The sequence below is a fragment of the Maniola hyperantus genome, chromosome 15, assembly GCF_902806685.2.
Source record: "Maniola hyperantus chromosome 15, iAphHyp1.2, whole genome shotgun sequence".
In the NCBI taxonomy this organism is placed as follows: domain Eukaryota; kingdom Metazoa; phylum Arthropoda; class Insecta; order Lepidoptera; family Nymphalidae; genus Maniola; species Maniola hyperantus.
Window position 1 is genome coordinate 4968635 of NC_048550.1, and position 21844 is coordinate 4990478.

General features: G+C 36.4%; 1 protein-coding gene and 1 non-coding gene across 3 annotated transcripts in view; both read left to right on the forward strand.

Moving 5' to 3' along the window:
• LOC117988653 (matrix metalloproteinase-2-like) overlaps positions 1-21844 on the forward strand; it is a 260902-nt gene that overhangs the window by 91858 nt on the left and 147200 nt on the right. The gene's annotated exons all lie outside the window — the stretch shown is intronic.
• On the forward strand, positions 6493-6565 carry TRNAK-UUU (transfer RNA lysine (anticodon UUU)). Its single transcript has one exon. It is a non-coding gene; the product is annotated as a tRNA-Lys (tRNA).

The window sequence follows — 21844 nt, forward strand, 5'->3', positions numbered from 1 at the left end:
ATGTTTTTCGTGTGGACGTCAGAACTTTACAGTAAAGACATGTCCAAGTTGTAGTAAAAAGGCGATTAGTAAACCCGCTCCGGACAAAAATTCAAAAAAACTAATTAGTAAGAACTGTGCAGAGACACAAGTAAATAACTTGGTCATTAACAACAAAACATCCCTTTTACCTGACACAGTTCTGTATTCAGTGGATAAACGAGACTTTAGGCCATATTTAAAGGTTTTTGTTGACGATTTTCCCTGTCCCTGTTCGGGCGCCAATTTGTAAGGGTGGTAAATTGGCGGAATAGAAATATACCCGGATACGGAATAATCTACCACCTTACAAAGATTAGAGGAAAAAAAAAATAATTTTAATTTACTTTACTTGATCTATCTACCTAGTAAAGAATAGAAGCTAGCCGTCGACTCCCTTGTAATACATATGAGGTGTTATAAATGAAATTTGCTAGATGTTAGGCAAAATTGTTTTTAATGTAACTTTTACCGGGGTCGCTTAATACAGAATGATGGCTAATAATGCTTAGTTATTCTAGCTTAATGCCAAGACTTAATTTAGATACATTAGAATGCCTTAGGTAGATAGTACATAAAATCTATGTTTTAAATTTAAGATGCCATTGGCATGGAATAGACAATGACACAGTAAAATTCATAAAATTGTTTCAAAATAAAAAGCTCAGTAGTAAAGACAGGGTTCTTACTGTACACATACACTAAGAAGGTTCACTAAACGGTTCCAGGATACAAACATATTGCTTACTTGTAGGTGCGAAGACTGCGAGGTAGCTGGACGGCATCGGCCAAGATCCAAAACTCAATTTATTTGATTCTTCACAACCGAAATGTTTCCTTACAAAGATTTTCACCAAGTCTTATCCATAGAAATTAAGTTGCCAACGTGAATGTGCAAAAGAAATAAATACGAAAACGGAAAACTAAAACGTAAAACGTAAAAACGGAAAAACGTAAATACGAAAACCCTGTAACAAAGAAAAACAAGATTATAATTTGTGCTGTGTGAAAATTTCGACACGTGGAATTTTCCCGATCAAACACAACTCACCTATTGAACTCCTGGCCACCAATGGTTTTCAGAAGTCCACCCACAACCCATTATCCTCATTTATTTGGGAAGTTAAAATAACTGGAACTGAAAGAAATCATGAGATTAGGATTTTCTCTAACCAAACCGCCATTTTGTCGAATCCACATTACTTGATTTTTCACTCACCATAACTGATGAAACATTGAAAATACGTTAGGATGACTAAAGTTTATGACTATTGTATTTTTCCAGGCGAAGCCATGGGCGAAAAGAAGTGAGATTTTCCTGGAACGAAAAAAATTCGTCTTCACATGTTGACTCCAGGAAAATTCTAAATCTCAACAATCGGTGTTGCCAGACGCAACCCGAGTGTTGCCGCTCTCAGTTAGTTTGATCATAAAGCCAATTCATTTTTGAATATTTGCGGAACCTAAGGATATATTATAAGAACCGTTTTGTTAATGACTTAACAATAAACAAATGATATTATGGTTTTATTTAATTATTTTGTTTTATTTATACGACAATTGACAACGAAGCAAACGCCATCTATTGTGGCTCGAATGAACTCTGAACATCGACCCACGCGTAGTTCTGCACCTTGATGCTAGGTGGCACCAACATACTTTGAACAAAATAGATTTTAATTAAAAGCGAAACGCTAATTAGTAGTTCAAAATTTACAACGTCACAATAGACAACTCACGTTGGTAGTCAGTACAAAACATAGGGATGTACAAAATGACTTCTAACGCGCCAATTTAACTCTATGGGTCAACTTTCATGTCAAAAGTTCGGTTCACCGATTCACCCATAAAATAAGGACTATAATAGCTGGTACTTTTGTAATTTATTTCAATTGTTTAAATAATATAGGTAATTTTAATATCTAGGTTAAGTAGGTATGTTAATGAAATAGGATCTATTTTTTCATTAAGTAATATTAATTTTATCAGTCGTTACGAAATGTTACGAACGAATTTATCTATTAAACTGTAGGCTTTATATTATTTCCAACAGCACAGTAATACTTTAGGGCCCATAAAATTGATGACAAATAATAGTTAAATCACGGAGATCGTAAAAGTTACGACGCTTTCCGCGTGGCTTAATTAAAAGGATATGTCCATCCGACGCCGCTGAGTGTGAATGCCTATTCAGAGCTACAAATAAAGAAGAAAGGTTTCTCCGGAACATTTTATTTCACGACATAATGAAACAGCATTTATGTTACGATGAAGAAATTGTGTACAATAACAATAATATAACTTTAGTTACCTACCTACTTATAAGCACTAAGCATAACACCTTCATAAGATACAATGCTTAAAAGATTCGAATTTGAGAAATAATAGTTGTAGTAGTGCGCGCAAAACAATCCAATCTGAACACGAGGCGTATTACTGCGCATTGCAAAAAAATACTAATCAAAGATTGTTGAATGTAGATACCCATATAATTGTAAACACTGTTTCAGTTTACTTTGCAATAACTGCTTTAGTTACCTTATCTGCAACTGCCACCGCAGAAGTAGAACGAATAAAGTCTTATGATCAGGATTAGGTTCTGCCTGTTTTAGATGCAGCTTTTTTTTAATAAAGAATATTAGCCATGTTAAATGACTAATATTCCCCTTTCCTCTCCAACTAAGCGTCAGGCTTGTGCTAGGAGTAGGTACGACAAGCAACGGGCGGGGTTTGAACCGTCGACCTTTCGGTTTTCAGTCCACTCCTTTACCGGTTGAGCTATTGAGGCTTTGATGTTATTACCTACCTACTTATTAGGTTTATTATTATCATTTGCTTTATTCAACGTCAGCTCTCTTGTGAAAGCTCGGCATGTTGACTCTGTATCCTCTCTATTTGAAGTGGAAACAACTGCAGAACACGCAGCTAATTTGAAAAGTTCACAATCACCTGCAGCGATTGCGGCTTCAGCACAATTTCCTGTCGAATTAATGGTCTGTCAATATTGTAGTCCTCCATTACTGCTTGTTGTGCAAACCGGCAATAAAAAGAGCAATGCCATCTCGTGGTGGGTTTATGAGATTGCGGCGCCGGTGGGGGTAGTATCACAAAACGAAATTAAAAAGGAAATACCTACTTATCCTAATCTTTTCGTTTTGTTTTAACTTTTAAATCTTCATGTTTTCGTGTACAAAATAGTCTTTACAAAGCACACTCTAAAAACGAACCGTTACGTTAAATGTTAGTTCGTACTTAAAAATCAGTATAGTGGTAGTTTTTTGACTCTGGTATTTTATTCATACTTTCAGAAAAAATATAAGAAAAACGACGATCTGTTAATTAAGTCTTTTACTTGATTTATTTACTTTAAATTCAAATCAGGCAAACGGTCTGCAATAATAATTAATTCATCATATATAATATAAAAATGAATCACTAAATGTGTTGCTCATCGCAAATCTCGAGAACAGCTGAACTGAATTCGCTAATTCTTTTTTTTATAATATTCCTTAAAGTACGGGGATGGTTCTTACGGAGAGAAAAATTTAAAAAATTTGAATCGACTGTTAGGCGGAACGAAGTTCGCCAGGGCAGCTAGTACATAATAAAAATTTCTGATACGTTTCACCGAATCTGTCCATATTTTACCTACACTGTCGCGTCCCATGGTTATTATACGCGAGATTGAACAATATAAAATGCAAACAAGCCTGTGTTTGAGACACCCAATAGCGATAGTTACCTATTACATCGAAATAATAATATTGTTTTCGCAATGGTCGTGACAGCTGGATGACGGCAACATTTAACCACCCGCCGCGCGCGGCGCTGTCAACACCACTCTGGCATTGGCAACACTAGAAAATAATCAGAGAGTTGATATGCGTGAAAATACTCCGCTCTGCATTGAATAATTTTCAGGAAGATAAAGTTGTATAAACACAAGTAAAAATTTGCAAATTCATGAAAATCTGTACTCTCCCTGGTCAAGTTCACAAGTTTTATGGTTAAGAACCATAAAACTTGTGAACTTGATAATGTAGTAAACTGCATCAAAATTAAGTAATTCTGTCCCGTAAAAATATTTGAAAAGCTGGTCTGAGGTTTATACTACTTTTATTTACATCATCATTGGTAAAGTATAGGTAGTAGTAGTAGAGAGAGAGAGAGAGCCAGCGCGTGCCAGACCTTCGTTATTTTATAAAAGCTTTCTCTGTTTCTAGTTTCTCTAGTTTCTCTGCGTATTGTCCCCAACACTGGGAGGAACGTTTGTTTGGATCATGGTGGCTTTGGGAGATTTTGGGAATTTTATATTTTCTTCAGAATAATGTTAGAAATTACTTTTCTAACACTAGTTAACTAGTGTTAGAAAAAGACTCCCCTTTTTTGTCACATGATAATGATTAAATCAAATATTTAAATGGACCACGCCAGAAGACTCGCTCTGTCGCCCCTTCATTCAGCTCATCTACTCGACCTTCGTTTCTTTACGAAGGTCGCCGGCTCGCTTCGCTCGCCACCTCCCCCTTTCGCTCAACTCGTTCGATTATTATAATTGTGGAACAAAGTTTTTATAACCTCGCTGCATCATCTCCTGCTTGGTGTAATTGCAGTCAAGCGCAAGCCTACTTAGTTATAAAATAAATAAAACTCTCAACTTCAAAGTAAGTATACTAGTAGTTAGTACTAAACTAATCATACTAAATTCTTAGTTCACAAATAAAAGAAGACGTTGAACACAGGGCCGCTCCGTCATAAAGGCGAACTAGGCGACGCGACGCGACAGCCTAGGGCGCTGGAATTTAGGGGTGGGGAGCGGCATGGCGCGGCGAGGGTATGGAACAGGTGTGTTAGCTCAAGTTACATTGACTGGCCAGAACGGATAGCTCGCACGTCTATTCTGTGTATAGAGCATAGAAATCAGAATTTATAAAAATATAGTTTACCTATATCAACGCTCTAATAATTATGAATGGTATCCGCTGCCAGAAGAACCTAAGAACCTAAGAATCACTTCTGTAAAATCAAAGAAAATGTTCACGCTCGCTTCGCTTGACTAGCACATCTAGTGTAGATGCCCGTGCATTTATTTTGCAAAACTTATGACAAATCGAGTGTATTTGCTCAAAATATTGTTCACTATCAGGATCTGATTTCCTGTTCACTTTTATTATGACTGTTTTTTCAAATTACTTAAGAAAAAAATTAATGTTTGCTTGGAAATCGTACAGCTATTAATGACATTAAAATCAAGGCAAGTATACCGCCCTTCTGTCCGATAATTAGAAAATTTAACTTCGCCGAAACAAAACTAAGTATTTCTTGTCTGATTAAAATAAAGCATATCATTAGAAAGGTCATAATTATTGTGAAAAAATTATTATGTGCGAAATTTTTGTCTCAAGGGGTGCTAGTCCAATAATAATTTCACCTAGGGCGCTAAGTTTGCTCGAACCGGGCGCCGCCGCGCTGGTTGAGCAGTGCTATTTTTGCGCTACCACCCCTGTACCTACTAGAGCCAACAGGCGCACGCTCTAGGTTGACATTTCAATATCGAAGGTATTTCACTATATCCGGAGCTCTTATAGAGACTACACGATGCGATAAACAGCTTATTATGCGTAAATTGAATGCGATAAAAGCTTTTCAGGTTTTTATTTTATTTTAATGACTTTCAAGATATTACAGTAATAGGTAGGTACCTACCTCAGTATTTACTCGAGTATTATTATATGTCTAAGATTGTTACTGTAAAAGTTCGAACTGCTGTAAATCCTAGGATTTTCAAGTAGACCTAATTCACTGTCTAGTATAACTCATTACATTTGAGTAGGCAAATTCTTAAACTATAGGTAGCCTACCTACCTAACGTAGGTATAATTTATTTGCCTATGCCCTTAGTTTATACAGTTGTTCTTGCCATATACCTAATGAAATAATCCTTATACGAAACTGAGTCGATCTAATTTTAAAAAAATATATATACCTAAGTTTCATTGATTTTTGTGTATAATTCACGTTTGACCAAAAAATTGACTACGGCAAAATTGATTTCACGAAAAAGAGCTGAAGTTTCTTAAGCACAGTTTCCCTGTATGGTTTTGGATTTCCCCATACTGTCCCAGTTAAAAAAATCACTGTATATCTAAAAAAATTTGAAGAATAGCAAAATAACGTTTTCTTTAATTTTAAATATAAAAAGCCTAATTTTTTACCTAGGTCATTCATTAAATATAACAATTTTTTACTAAATTAATTTAATCAATACATTCTAACCTAATTCATGCCTTATTCCTCAATCACTACATTTTGTTCTTATTCATTTATTCATATCAAGTAGAATTGAAGAAACATAATATCTATAGTCGATTCTCCAGAGATATTTGTCGTAAAAAAAACACAAAACGGCGAAGTAAATAGAATATCAAAGTCGTATAAACATTACAGTCCTATATTTTGAACCATTGTATACGAGCCCGGATAGCTCAGTCGGTAGAGCATTGGACTTTTAATCCAAGGGTCCAGGGTTCAAGTCCCTGTTCGGGCGGGTTCATATTTTATTAATTAAAATAAAAATAAAAATAACAAGAAATGTCTCAACCATTTTATCAATTCCCATGAATTGTATATTCAATAATTTACAAATTATTTAGCTACCCTATCTTTTATTGAAGGTGTATTTAAATAGTAAAAAGGCAATGATTTATTAAATACTATGAATGAATTACATACCTAATGCTACTTAATTAACATAAAATTAATTTAAGGTCGATTACAAGAAAAGTACAGTTTTAAAGGTGCAATTAGATTTTTTTCGCACCGCGCGTCACTTGTACCCTAATAATAATTGCCTTGGTGACCATGGAGATATCTAGGTTTTTTTCTTTATCGTAATATACCTAGATCATAATATTTGGGTGGTCACATAACCACAAAGAATCACCCCCAATATGAAACTATTTACTAGGTATACCAAAAATGTAGTATGGCTTTAACGTATTGATTGGGTGATTAGTGTGAAGCCTTATTGAACCAGTCTCGATGAAAATGTGGCGTCATCGTCACTTCAAACGTTCTAAGTGGTTTGTGATTCCACATTCATGTGGTTCGTGCACGCTAGCGGCCGACCACTTCAACAATGCTCTATACAGTACAGTTCAGTACCAAAAATTTGTAATAGTAAAAAAAAACATAAAAAGTGGACAGGGAAGCACTTATCTCTCCTCTACGAAATTGATTACTCGTCAAAGACATTTTCCTAAACGGTAAAGCAGCTGTTGAGAACATTTTCATATTTTTTTTTGTTGATTTATGATATAAATAAGCAGCCAAAAGGTTCTTGACACGTTGGAATCATCATTATCATATCACTACTTAGGTATTATAAAACAGAGTCCCTCCGCCGAGATCGTTTGTCTCTCGTTCTCAAAACTAAGTAGGTGGTAGGTACTGTATTTTTCATACGGTTCCACCAATATAGATACACGGATTTTAAAAGAAGGATCAAGTATATAATTTATAAAAGTTAGTGTAAATTTGGCGAACTGCGATGATATTGTCGTAAGGGTCGGCGAAAAACGCACTAAGTAAGTACTCTACTTGAGCGCTATTGGCGAACGCTGCCTTAAAACCATAGATTTATAAAAAAATAGTATACTTATATGCTGTGGCAATATTCGTCTCAAATAGATCTAAAAAATGCAATACTATAAAATTATTCTATTTTCAAAGATTAGCTCATAATAGCAAAAATATAAGTATCCTCAAAAAATGCAATTAAGAATCAGAACTGAAAATCGTGGAAATAAGCTATCATGCGAAGCCGGAACGGGTTGCTAGTTTTACAATAAAATTAATTTAATCTTAAGCTGTGATAGCCTAGTGGTTAGGACATCCGCCTCCTAATCGGTGCGAGGTCAGGGATTCGATTCCGGGCACGCACCTCTAACTTTTTGGAATTATGTGCGTTTTAGGAAATTAAAATATATCACTTGCTTTAACGGTGAAGGAAAACATCGTGAGGAATCCTGCATGATTAAGAGTTCTCCATAATGTTCTCAAAGGTGTGTGAAGTGCCAGTCTGTACTTGGTCAAATCCCTTCTCACTCTGAGAGGAGACCCATGCTCTGTAGTAAGCTGGCCATCGGTTGCTCATGATGATGATGACTGGGTGCAAAGTTGCCGACAAAAAATAATATCGCTTAGGCTTAGGTTTAGGTCATAAGCGCTTCAATTTGGAAGCAGCCTTATCTAAGCTACGCGGCGCGGACGAATGGCGTCTGCTCTGTAGATCCCACAGATTAGAGAAGTAACTTTTATCTATGGTAGATCTGGTAAGACAAACTTCATACCACACTATTAATATCCGCCAACATAAGTCTAGAGCAGGGTAGCACTAGAAGACTAATTTAGAGCCTCCAAATAAATGAGCGTAGAGTATAGACCCACGTATTCCCAATATTAGCTTTGTAATACCTAGCTCGAAACACCTCGCCCCCTATATCTACAAGGGCCCGCGAAATGTTTGTTTGTGTGTCCATCGCTAGAGGAACCTCTAAATTGAGGTTAAATGGATCAACTAGTATAGAAGCACATTAATTAGTCTTCGTGTGGCTTATTGTTCTTAAAGTCAATGTGGATTTAACTTTACTTATTTTTGTATAAATTACTTAGGTACATGATTTTTTTTACAGTCGAATCAAAACTAAAGTTGAATGACTTTTGATCGAAATATTCTTTATGCGGTTGATTAATTAATCCGCCCATACTAATATTATCAATGCGAAAGTGTGTCTGTCTGTCAGCTAGCTTTTCACGGCCCATCAGTTCAACCGATTTTGACGAAATTTGGTAGGTACAGAGATAGCTTGCATCCCGGGGAAGGACGTAGGCTACTTTTGTCCCAGAAAATCAAAGAGTTCCCACGGGATTATTAAACACCTAAATTCACGTCGATGACGTTCACGGACTAGAGATTTTAGATTCAGAAATTTTAATTTGGTAAAAATATTTTTCAGCTTTAAGAATAGATTATTATTATTAATCAACCAGATATATTTTATTACTGCATAAATCAAAATGTATACGACAAACATATACGACGAAGCCAGATCGCCTTACCCGTATGTTTTACATACAAACTAGATCGATCCAACTATCTATGTGCAAATTTATTCATTGAGACACGAATTGACAAACGTAGGGACGTATTTTTTATATAATATAATATATTTATTACTAAGAGCCGATTTTTCAGTAGTCTAATAAATACCTATTATATCGCAAGAATAAGTAATTTTATTGGGAAATAGCTAAGAACCGCCGCGATAAACCATCGGCATCATCATCGTCGTCAATCAATAGACGTCCACAGCTGAACATAGGTCTTTTGTGTTTAGGAATTTCCACATGCCACGGTCTTGCGCCGCCTGAATCCAGCGGCTTTTTGCGACTCGTTTGATGTCGTCTGCCCACCAAGTGATGGGTCCGCCAAAACTGCGCTTTCTGGTGCGAGGTCGCCGTTCTAGCACCTTTTGACCCTAACGTCTATTGGATTTTCCAACACTGTGTCCTGCCCTCTTCAGCCATCGGTAAATCTACTTTTTAAAATCCATTTAGGAGCTACGATGCCATAAATGAAAACTGCATCTGAAAGACATAGCTCTTTTGTTTTTAACTCGGGGATAGGACTAAATTATTTCAGTAACCGTAGTAGGTTACACAGTTAATGCTGTACTTTCACATCGTAAATCTAGTTTAACCATATTTAATAGCTTATCTAAAATTAGATAATTTTCCAGTGATTTTAGATATAATCTTAATTATATGTATGACGGCATTGTACCTAATTGTTATTTTACTAGTAGCGTAGTGTAAATACTTAATGACTTTATTAAAATTATATCCAACCAGTGTGCTTTCACATAATTTGCATATTATGGATGATATACATAATATATTTACTTGTTTATATATACTCACTACTTGATAGCCGATGCCCGCAAAATCACCTGTGTGAATTTAGGTTTTAAAAATTTATTTTGTATTTTTTTCAGTAATAGTTACCAGTTTCAGTCGTATCTTTAAATTATCAAAAAGCCTCGACTCCACTCAGTCTGTATGCGTTAGCCCTTAGTATTTTTGAGATGTGAGAGGATGATGTAATTCAGCCTGCTTTGCGTACCTACGTCCATTTTTCACGGAAAAATCTCTTTCACCAGTATTCGTCGTTTCGATTATATACTTATATGAGATTTCCAAAAGTGGCAAACAAATCAATTTTTAAACTTTGTAGGCTATCAACTGGTTATTTTAATTTTTAACCGTGGATTAATTCCATAGACCATAACTTTAAGAACTTTTCACTGATTTAAATTACTTAATGATTAATATTCTATTTCTACCTCTATGATACACCTACACGTACCTAGTACCTACTTATTTGCCTTAGTCTGGTAGAAAAGAATTCACGCCTTCGCTAAGTATATTCCAATTAAGGCGAAGCTCTAGGCGAGTTCGCAGGCCTGTACGAAGCGATCACTCACTTGCACTTTTAATTAATTTATTTATCGAGTCGCGAATCGACGGCGCAACTCGCGCCGCCGCCGCACCCCTCCTCCAGCTATAAAACCGATGGAAGAGCGGCGACGTCCGTCAGTTTTCTCAGGGACGCCCCGAGCGGCGGCGCCCTCGAAACGTGCCGAAAGGACGAGGGTTACTTTTCATGATGTCTAAGTAATTTTGTAAAGAGGGTTCGAGGGGATGTGTTTAGGGCTCGGTTAGACGGTTGGCGATGGTGGGCGACTGCAAGGTGAGTGTGCACGCGCGCCGGCGTGCTGGCGAGTCGATAGGGCCGGAGCCGCCCGCCCACGCGCTGCACTACAGCTGTTTTATTTGATAACGTGTCATTCCGTTGCCTCCACATATCCTACTGTTCAAACTTTCATTTCACCTCCAATTTAATTGTAACAATGTTTTCGCTTCCGTTTTTTTCTATCCCTTTTCATAGCTTCCTACATTGTAACGTTCGTTTTGCATTTTACATTTAATTAGTATCTTTTTCAATTAAGTTGCATTAAAGCCATATTCTATATTGAAAAAAACAATGAAGCTGAACATGTAACTCATAGATACTGTATTTTAATGTTCAAACGATATAACAGAATAAAGTTTATCATTTTACCTAGGAACTATTGAAAATCTATGTCCAGTTGTATGATATACGGTCAAATTTACTTTACGGTTACCGTCAAATTTTGATCGTCAATAAAAGCAAAAAGGTAGCATAAGTATGATTAATTGTTAACTTACGACCAATCATGGGACGTGGATGTATGAATAGATACCTACTAGTTGTGCAACACGATTTGCTTTTTATTAGTCCTCAAAGTTTAACGGTAACTTTAATGTAACTTTATCCGCCTGTCATGCCACTGGACCTTAACCAGTCAAAATTTTACCTTAGGAGCATTTTAATGATGAGACCTCAAATAAAAAACCTGTACTATTATATTATGTCATAGGTAGATAATTTAAAACTAGTGGAAAGAGAAACATTTTAAAAACTGTTTCAAAACTGCAGTCAGCTGAAAAAAAAATTTTTACGCCCGATGATTCGGCACTCTGCGATAACATTCATAACACACACCCCCTGAGGCACCAATGGAGGACCGGAAATCTGAGTCCCCATAAATCCACCATATTCGAGAATAACTCACTTGGTACGTGGCCAAGTGTAGAAATCCTGTAATTACACCCTCCCGAGCTCACTCTTAATTTACTTAATTTACCCGGGCTGACTCCTACGAACTAATCGACAATTTAATAGGTTATTTGAATGGTGCGCATTGTCTTCAGACGCCTTCTGGCTCGACAATTCGTTATTTACTTGAAGATTTCGCCAAATGACGATAATGCTGCAGAGAACAATGCCTGAACCAGTTATGCCCGATTAATGAGAAATTTTAATATCTGGTTCTGATTCAGCAGAAACACTCAGAAAGATACACAATCACAATGGGTAGTTGTTGAAGAAGTTTCTCGTGGCTCACAATAAAAGCTCAACGAGTATGTACTCGACCGCAGAGATGGGTATTTAGAGCATGAATTTTAGATTCGTAAAACCAAGAACACGTTTGCAGCTTAATACCTTGTACCTACATGTAAAAAAATTGCGATATATTCAGCTACACTCACGGAATTGCCTGTGAATTACTTGTTTCTCATAAAATTCACAACTAATTCAAGAAGTTCAATCAATCTCTATTCGAGCTGAAAATTTCGAAACTTCGTAGAAAACTTGGGAACCGCTTACGTTATGTATGATACAGAACGACTCTTGTACTTCTTCAGAATTTTGATAAGTTGAAGCAAAGATTGTTGGTTGTTTTAATTTGTTTGGCTTTTTTCGTGTTGTTCTTTAATTTATTGTATTTTTTGATAAGAAGAAACTTAAACATTATTTTTATTCTAAGAGTTTTGTTATTGATACTTACGTATCTTTTTATATGAACGGCCATTTTTTATTATTTTCAGATAAAATGTAAACTTTCAGTATTATTTTTATTAAGTAGGTACCTCATAAAGCGTTAAAGAAGATGTGTTTAAATAGGCATTTCAATGAGTACCTATTTACAGTTTTCAGGATTTCGTCCGCATTGAAGCTCATTCATCAGTTTTATCCATTCCGTATTTCGTCGTTTAAAAATAGCGCATTTTCCGGGAAATTAAAATATAATATGATGGCAACCCTAACTTATTCAAGCATTTACGGTATTCATGAAGTATCAGTGCCAGTATTGCAATTAAATAAAGCTAGAGAAACCCTCTCTTTAATTATGAAAGCTGTTTTCTTTCTTATCGCTATTTTATTACGATGACAATACGCAAGCCTCCGCCTATTAAATTATTTGTGCGGCTCGAAACTGGCACTTTGAGGAAAATTTTTATTTGCATTTCTCCGTAGGTATTACTGCAGGGCTATGACAATCAAGGATGAAAACTTGTAGGAAATATGCCGCCAACTTCCAGCGTAGGTACTCATACGAGAGATACATTAGCCGACAAGAAATATTATACATCGACCTTTCGAGAGATTTCGGCTTCGTAGAGCTTGTCGATCTCGACGACAGAGAAAATGCTCTACGAAACCGCTATCTCTTTCTAAAGGCCGATGTACAATATTTCTTGCCGGCTACTGTACATAATATTATCTCGGAGACGATGGGAATGGTTCGGACTTATTTTACGAAAGTAAGGTAGCAAACTCTGTACGTTTCAATGATAACCTGCCGGAAGAAGGAGGTCTGGTAGACGACCTGGGGGAATTAAATTGAGGCTGGTTTTAAGAGAGCGGGTTTGTCGTCGAATCATGTGAAGACAGTAAGCTAAAGACAGGAGGACATAGAAAATTACAGCTGCCAGCCTGTATTAGGTAAACAGGAATACCTAAAGTGTACGAAAAATTTGTATCACATTTTTGTAAAAGTCAACACCAAATTCGTCATACTTACATCAAATTATATATCCATTGCGTTGTAGAAATGCCAATACCAATTTTTGTTTAAATTTCCGAGTCTACATGATGAATATAAGCATAACCCATGGGTATTGTTAAATTAATTAACTAATCAGTTGATCTTTTGTTACCGAATCATCTTTACATCATCATCATCAAGATCAACCCATCGCTGGCTCACTACAGAGCACGGGTCTCCTCTCAGAGTGAGAAGGGTTTTGACCATAGTCTACCACGCTGGCCATGTGCGGATTGATATGATTGTCTACCAATCATCTCTATAGCAACTGCAAAAAATTAACGACTATTCGACAGATTTACTAATTTAATCAATGACTATTAGCTTTTTTCTACGACTCGTCTGTACTCCGTAATAGGTTGAACATGATAATGATTAAAAGGGCTTTTCTTAAACAGATAAATATTTCCTTCTAGAATTTCCAATTTCAGCAAGACGCCTGCGACATACCTACTATATTATTATAATCTCCACGGACGGAATGAAAACAAATAAGGCATTATATTCAGCATTACTACAGATCCAATCTCAATCAAAAATGTTTACCGCCAGCCTCGCCTATTTCAATATTTTAACCTTCCTCAACCGGAGTCCGCTGCCGTCGAGAAATTCAATACTTTCAAATACCTAAACGGATTTTGGTTTAGAAAATTCAAAAACATTGTCCATTCGTAAATACAAACTAGAATAGAAGACAAAATCGGGTTAAAAATACGTATAGTTTTTTTTAAATTAATATAGCTAGCAAACGAGCAGGCGAGTCACCTGATGTTAAGTGATTACCATCGTCCATCAACAAATGCACCAGACATGCTCTCTCTGACTCACTCTGGTGCTGCATGACATCCAGCACCAGAGGAAACGGTCGGATTTTTCAGGAATAGTAAATACCGACTTATACATCCATACTCCATACACACAGATACTCAATACAGATATTATTATACTCGTCAGCATTTGTATGTCTATCTGTCTATTGCCTTTTTGCAGCACCGATCTTTATGATTGTCACAGCTAGAGACAGCTTGCATCGTAGATTTTCTATTCCGGAAAATATCTAACTCTTACTGAAACTCATAATAAAGACTAGAAGAAGAATTTTTGTTGTAGAAATTCGGTATCAATCGAAAATCCAATCACAGTAGGTACCAAATAAAATTCAAATCAAACGGAATAATATTTTTCAAAAGCGCCACATAGGAAGGATTTTCTTTCAAATCAGATTTTGAAAAATAATGCAAAAGTAGACTGAAGGAAAAGTGCATTTTATTTATTAGGTTTGTGCCAAACAGTTGGGCTTATAAACCGGCCGAGTCACATTTTCTATTTTACATGAAAAATAAAGTGCAGACGAGTATCAAAAATGTTGGGTCAAAATTTACATCGGAGAGGTTATTTTGCCAGTATAATATAATCCGCTTTCAAAAAGGGGAACAGTACAAACAAACTAGAATATTATCCAACTTTTTTGGGGCCAATCGTTTTATTTTATGAGTATACAAATGATCTGTTTTGTGCCTTAATTAAGGTTTTTAATTACAGCAGAAAGAACCTACTACTATACTACCGTCAAGTTATACTGTTGGCGTTAAAGTTTATAACATCAACGATTATTCTGTAACGATGAATATTGATAACTTTATTAAATTTTACTTCTGAGGAAATAAAGCTATCTTCCCTAACACTTGTTTTCATAAGAATGATTATTTATTTTTGAAGTAAATACGTCTACAATTTTGTAAAGTAAAGTAAATTCAAACTAATTCTATACTTTTAGTGTAGCAATTTCCTTGGTAAATCAGTTCTTATGGTTCTTATAAGTCAAACAGCTTATAACTAGTTGTTCACAAAGGAGAAACATTTTCCTTTTTTTTTTGCATAATTTTTCATGAATAATCGATATTGATTGACAAAGTTAAAAATTATTATATTATAAAATAATGCTTAGATTTAAACAGATGTCGTAGCAATAAATCAACTTTGTACTTTCTTCTCAAAATCAATGCAACTTATTATTGTTTTCTAAACTGGACAAATTGACTGTCCTAGCCTGCTGTCAGCTTTCTCTTTCAATGCTTCCTCCTTTAGGCCTCGAAAACCTTAGCTATTGTGTGTACCGAAATCAAATACAACCTACGCCCAAAATTCCATAATTTTACGCCTGGCGCGAACCTATAATAAAATTTACTCAGACTTCGACCTTTTTCACCTGTCCAAAATGCAATTAAAAAAGGAAATAATTAAACTGCATCGGAAAAATAATAATATGTAACTGATAATAATTATACTAGTATCTATAATAGTACATAAATCCGCATAATATCATAACCCACAAGCACGCACTCACGCATACTCTCTCTCCCACACATAAACACACACCCACACACACACAGACACACATACACTCACACATACACACACACATACATATGTTGTGAATCACCTACTAGGTATTTTTACTAGTTAATTGACTTTTATATTATTATATTATTGTAAAGCTTGTTTAAATTATCAAACGTACTGTTATAAATTTATAATTAATATCTATTTAAGTAATCTGTAAAAAATTGTAATCCTATTTGGCCTTATTTTAAGTCTGTTATTATGTAAAATTATATTGTATACTAGCTGACCCGCCCCGGCTTCGCTCGGGTGGAGTATTTCGGACTGGGAGTGTCATCGTGAAGCCGTTGCTTGATACCTAAAATATCAATTCACTATCAGAAATTCTAAAATCCCCACGATTTAGGACTTTAGTACTTTGCAGCATCAGGATTGAGGAGTTAGGATCCGAAGTTCAATGATGTAGCCTATGCTTGGTACCTAAATTAATTTTGCATCATCCGCAGTTACTGAAACATTATAGTTTAGGAGTGCTATACCCTACATCATCAGGGTTGAGGAGTTGGGACTTGAAGTCTGAGAATAAAGTCGTTGCTTGGTACCTACAATATGAATTCACTATGAACACTTCCTGAATCTTGATAACTCAGGCGGGCAGTAACCCTGCAGCATCAGGATTAAGGAGTTGAATCCAGAATTTTTTATGTGACCACCACGAAAACTTTTTTTGTTGATTTTAAAAAAAAATTTGCAAATCGGTCCAGAAACCTCGAAAAAATCGATGTAGAAAAAAGAACCACCTCCTTTTTGACAGTCGGTTAAAAACCGATGACCTTGAAATATTTACGGAACAATCTTTAAAATATCCCCTTTCTAACAAAAAAAGAATGAATGAAATCGGACTACGCGTTAATGAATTACAACTCAGTATACATTTTAACTTTCACCCCCTCTCCTACGGGAACCATGCTGAATTTCGGGATAAAAAGTATCCTATATTCTTCCTCATAGTATGACCTCAAATCGTACCAAGTTTCATTGGAATCCATTCAGTAGTTTCAGCGTGATGCGCGGCCGTGATACAGACAGACAGACAGACAGACAGATAGACAAAAATGAAAAAAATTACAGTTTCGGGTTCAGTATCGATTATATAGTGCCCTCGAAAAAAAATTTTCAAAATATCTTCAATGTACAGAATTTGACCTGTTACAGTTTTATTATAAGTATTGATATTGATTGATATCGCTGTTGATTACAAAAAACGAATTAAAAAAAAAAAAAAAAAACTTGATTAAAATTAATTCAAAGAATTTGTTAGGGACAATTTTAAAATGTTAAAAAATAATGAATAAAAAATTGAAATAACAGACTATACCTACTATCAATATCAATAGTAAAATTTATATCGATGTTAAAATAAACTCATATACCCACGAGTTAACTCCGAAGATCATCTCCATTTACATTGAAAAGTGGCGTTGATTGGAACAATTTATCCATTAATTAAGTTTATTTCAATAAACTCAGTCTGATTCCTTGTTAATTGCCAGACACAATGAAGTGAAAAATCGGATGCAACCGAACTGCAACAGGAAATGCAAATTTATAGCCGGCACCAAGAAATTGGACAAATAGAATTTATGTAGTAACGAAACTACCAATTTGTTTCTATGTCCGTTTTTTTCGTAAACTGTCAATTCCTAAGTCTTTTGTAGGTAATTTATACGCCTATATACTCGTATGTTAGCTAAACGTGATATATTTCAGAGGATTATACCTGCCAGATTTGGAATCAAGGATTTTCCAGTTTGGAGTTAGAAATTTTGGAGTCCTTTTTAAGTTAATATATACTATGAAAAAGGTTTAGAGAGTAAGATATTTTTATACGGTTTAGATTCTACAGGGCTGACATGTTTACTATGTAAGCAAATCTCTCTAAATGAAGATTAAAAAAAATTAAAAAAAATTGTATCGATTGCTAAGCAACTTTTTCGTAATGAGATACGAATAATATTTTTAAATTAAACTTTAAAGTATTAATGTTATTATCATGTTACTTTAAAGTTTTAATGTTTAGCTTATCACTAAGTGGTTATTTTAGGTACTAAAATATCGGACGGCTTATGAAACGGTATAGCTGGCTCGTAGACTACGAGTCAGATGCCTCTCAATTGTTTGGAAGTACTGTAGTAGAAACCGTTTACATAAGTAGTAATTATTTTTTATTGCTTAGGTATACGATATCAATTGAAGTCCCAAGGTTTGGGTTGGGAATACACGGGGTTAATGGTCACGACAAATAGTTTTTCGTGAATGTCTCTGTACCGTATCAAAATAGTTTTCTCTATGCCTATTTCGTAGATAAAGAAACTTAAAAAGGATTGAAAGGCTAAGTGATTCAAATCAAACAAAAAACAACGCCCAGCCCGAACCCTTGGACCTAGAAAGCTGAAATTTTGCGCAGAGGTTCGTTAAAGAAAGAAAAGAAAAAAAACCACGCCTATTTCTTTAATTGTATTGTTTACAATTTGAACACGGAATAAGGCCAGATTTCTCAAAATTCCTACAGCAGCAAGCATAAGAACTCATTCGTAACATACATCTTTATCGGATTACGCATCAAACCTATTCCATTGTAAAACTGTTTACCATCGGAACGGTCGACCGCTTTTAATTGTTCTATTTAAATACTCGGATGAATCATTAAGCCTTTGACTCCTGACTCGAATTTCTCTCGTATACCCCTCTCGCGGTGATTAAAAACGCATTTATGTTCGGTTATTGGATCTACGTGCCACTTTACTTCGTATTATCCCGCTCGCGTTTCATGAAAGTCAATATTGATGTCATATGAAACCTCAAATAAGTTTAAATTGTGGAAGAAAAATGTTTTTCTTACAACGGATTATAATCCTCTGAATGTAACTTTTGTCTCGAACTTAAAAAACTTAGGTTACTTACAAGAAAAAAATTGGCAGTCTCTGGGGACTGCGGAGAGAAGTGAAAACTTAATACTGTGTTTTTTGGATTTCTAAATTAATTGTAGTGCTGGACATAGGTCACTTATAGGAACTTCGTCTCGTCTGATGTCGTCCGTCTGCCTAATGTGGGATCTTCCAACGCTGCGCCTTCTGGTGCAAGGTCGCCATTCCAGCTAGCCCGCTTCCATCTTATCATCATACCATTATTTGAGATCGCAGTCAAGGGCTAACTTGTAATGAAATAAAAAAAGACAAATGCAATGGAACTCTTAACTGTAGTGAACCCAGATCAGCTAATAAGACTTTCATACGTTTGTTAACAACTTTCATACGGAATGCTCAGCCGCAGCGCGTGACGTGACATCGGTACCACCTTCAAACCTTCATAAAAGCACTTTGAATGCACCTTCAAAACGGAGCGTAGACTAAAGTTTTCTGCAGTTGAATACCGTGATAGTCATGTTTCGTATATCGACTCATATACTAGGTAGGCTTCAGGTTTTTCCGCCCGCCTCGCAAACATATAGCATGATTTGCTAAGCTTTATCTGTACCTATGTAACAAACTGCACTTTGCACTTTGCAAAGTTAAAGTATTGCGCCGCCTGAATCCAGCGGCTCCCTGCGACTCGTCTGATGTCGTCCGTCCACCTGGTGGTGGGGGAGGGGTCTTCTAACGCTGCGCCTTCCGGTGCGAGGTCGCCATTGGAACTAGTAAAGTTAACAATCAATTATTCCACGCCCTCTAGCCTTATTTGATTAAAGTAATTTTTAATTAACAAAATTATTTTCAAACGAAATCCTATTACCGAAAACGAGCTTAATGTTAACACAATTTTAGAGTTTTTACTGAAAGAAAACCACTTTTTCATTAGCACTTAAATATTGAACACCCTCCGGCTCCGATTTCCGGTATTGCATCGTACATTTCCTGACTCCTAAAAGGCGACATTGCATTGACATCATAGATAGGGTTGCCACCCTTCAAATCTTCCGGAACCTCCTGCTTTCGGATATTTTATAGAAAACCAAGGGCGGGCCGGCCTTAGTAGGTAGAGTTATAGCGCGGTGCCTGCTGTCTCTGATATGAAAATATTTTTTCATAATTCGTGAGAAACCTTCTCGCCCTCATTGACGATGAACATTTTTCTGAGTGCCAAAGTTCTAAATCCGCAATAATGACCATGAAATCGTTTCTTTTCCAAATGTTTTTATTATTTGTCTTACTCTCAATACATGATCATCATCATTAACTCATCACTGACTCATTACTGAGCACGGGTTTCCTCTCAGAATGAAACGGGTTTGGTCTTAATCTACCAAGCTAGCTAAGTGTGGATTGGCCGAGTTCACACACCTTTGTGAACATTATGGAGAACAGTCTCAGGCATGCCAGTTTCCTCACGATATTCTCTTTTACCGTTAAAGCAAGTGATAGGTACTTAATTGCTTAAAGCCACATAACTCCTAAAAGTTAGAGGTGCGTGCCGTATCGAACCCTAGATCCCAGACGTCTTAACCACTAGGCTATCACCGCTCGAATATCGAGGTGAAATTTAATCACAGCCCTAATACGCTTTTGGGGCATTCCGCACGCCATTTTTATTTTGACATAATTCCGTTTTCAATTTCTAGCAAGCGTCGTTGGTGAGATTGGCGCGTAAAAGTCGCGTAAAACATTCGAGCGGTTGTGGCACGGTTACTCGCGACTGTTACCGGTTTATGCCATTGCAGAGTGTAAAGAGATAAGGTTCTTTATGTGTGTAATCATTTTGTGTTACGACGGACTTTGTCGCTCGTGAGTGTTATTAAGGCATCCCCCGGCCCCCGGAGCTTTTATGCCGTGATTTTTAAGTGTGGGTTGGCACAATGTGTGCATCTAAAACGCTGAAACGTTTGGGCATGAAAAATCGATTATGGATAATATCCAAACGCTGACGATCTCAAAACATGTTTTGAGATAGATTTTCATGTGATACAGTGGTAGTAAAAATAAAATACCCCAGAGGTTTGCGATAAATTAATTGCGCGGTTGACAAAATCGCGAAAGCATTTTATTTATTTGCTCTCTGTATTGAACCCTAGGTTAAACGAGTAAGCTCACAGTCATTTCTATTTTAAAAGTACAGTCGCTAAAATCGCACGTTTATCTTCCTGTTTTGAAACAAAATAGCACATGTCGGTTCTCTCACGCGCATCAGGAGTGTTCCAGTGTGATTACGAATTTAAGCAGCCGCGCTAATATGAATGACAACGGGTCGACCTACTCGACATTCATTTCCCTCGACGCACCTCTCTTATAATAACTTACAAGTTACACGGCAACATCGCCTTAAGATACGAATATCGTACGTAGCATGGGTCGATGGGGATACCGAACCCACATAAACTGCTATAAACGTACAAAATATAATTGAATTTTTGCAACCAAATAAATTATTCCAATTCCAACGGATGCTCGTGACACCGACACCTTTTTATGTAATGAAATTACTGTAAAACTGTAGTATAGTCTGGTATTCTTTTGAATAGTATAAAATTAGAGGAGGACAATTTTCGGCGTTTGAATTGCTGAGCTCCAAATACTTTTATACATATCTGATGAAGGTGCAGGCTTTGGCGCCCTATAATCCAGATTCGACCCTTGAATACAAGCGAACGAGCGGGTGGCCGAGGTTGTAGAGTGGCCCTTCAATCAGCCCTTGCTTGCGGGCATGCGCGGGGGAGGAAGTACGCGGTGCGGCGGGGGGAGGAGCGGCCACGAGGACCTTTGACTCAGACTCTTTGACACGAGCCACTGGCGCACTCTTCAAGTAATGATTCATTCTGCTGATGACTGACGCGGCTAATGCGCCCGTTTCCCCCTCTACAATATTTGGTTAAGGATTAAAGATGCGGTGGCTCTAATTTCATACGATTCTTTTTTCTTGTCTTTTTTTAAATTCATACTTTCCCCCCCACTAAC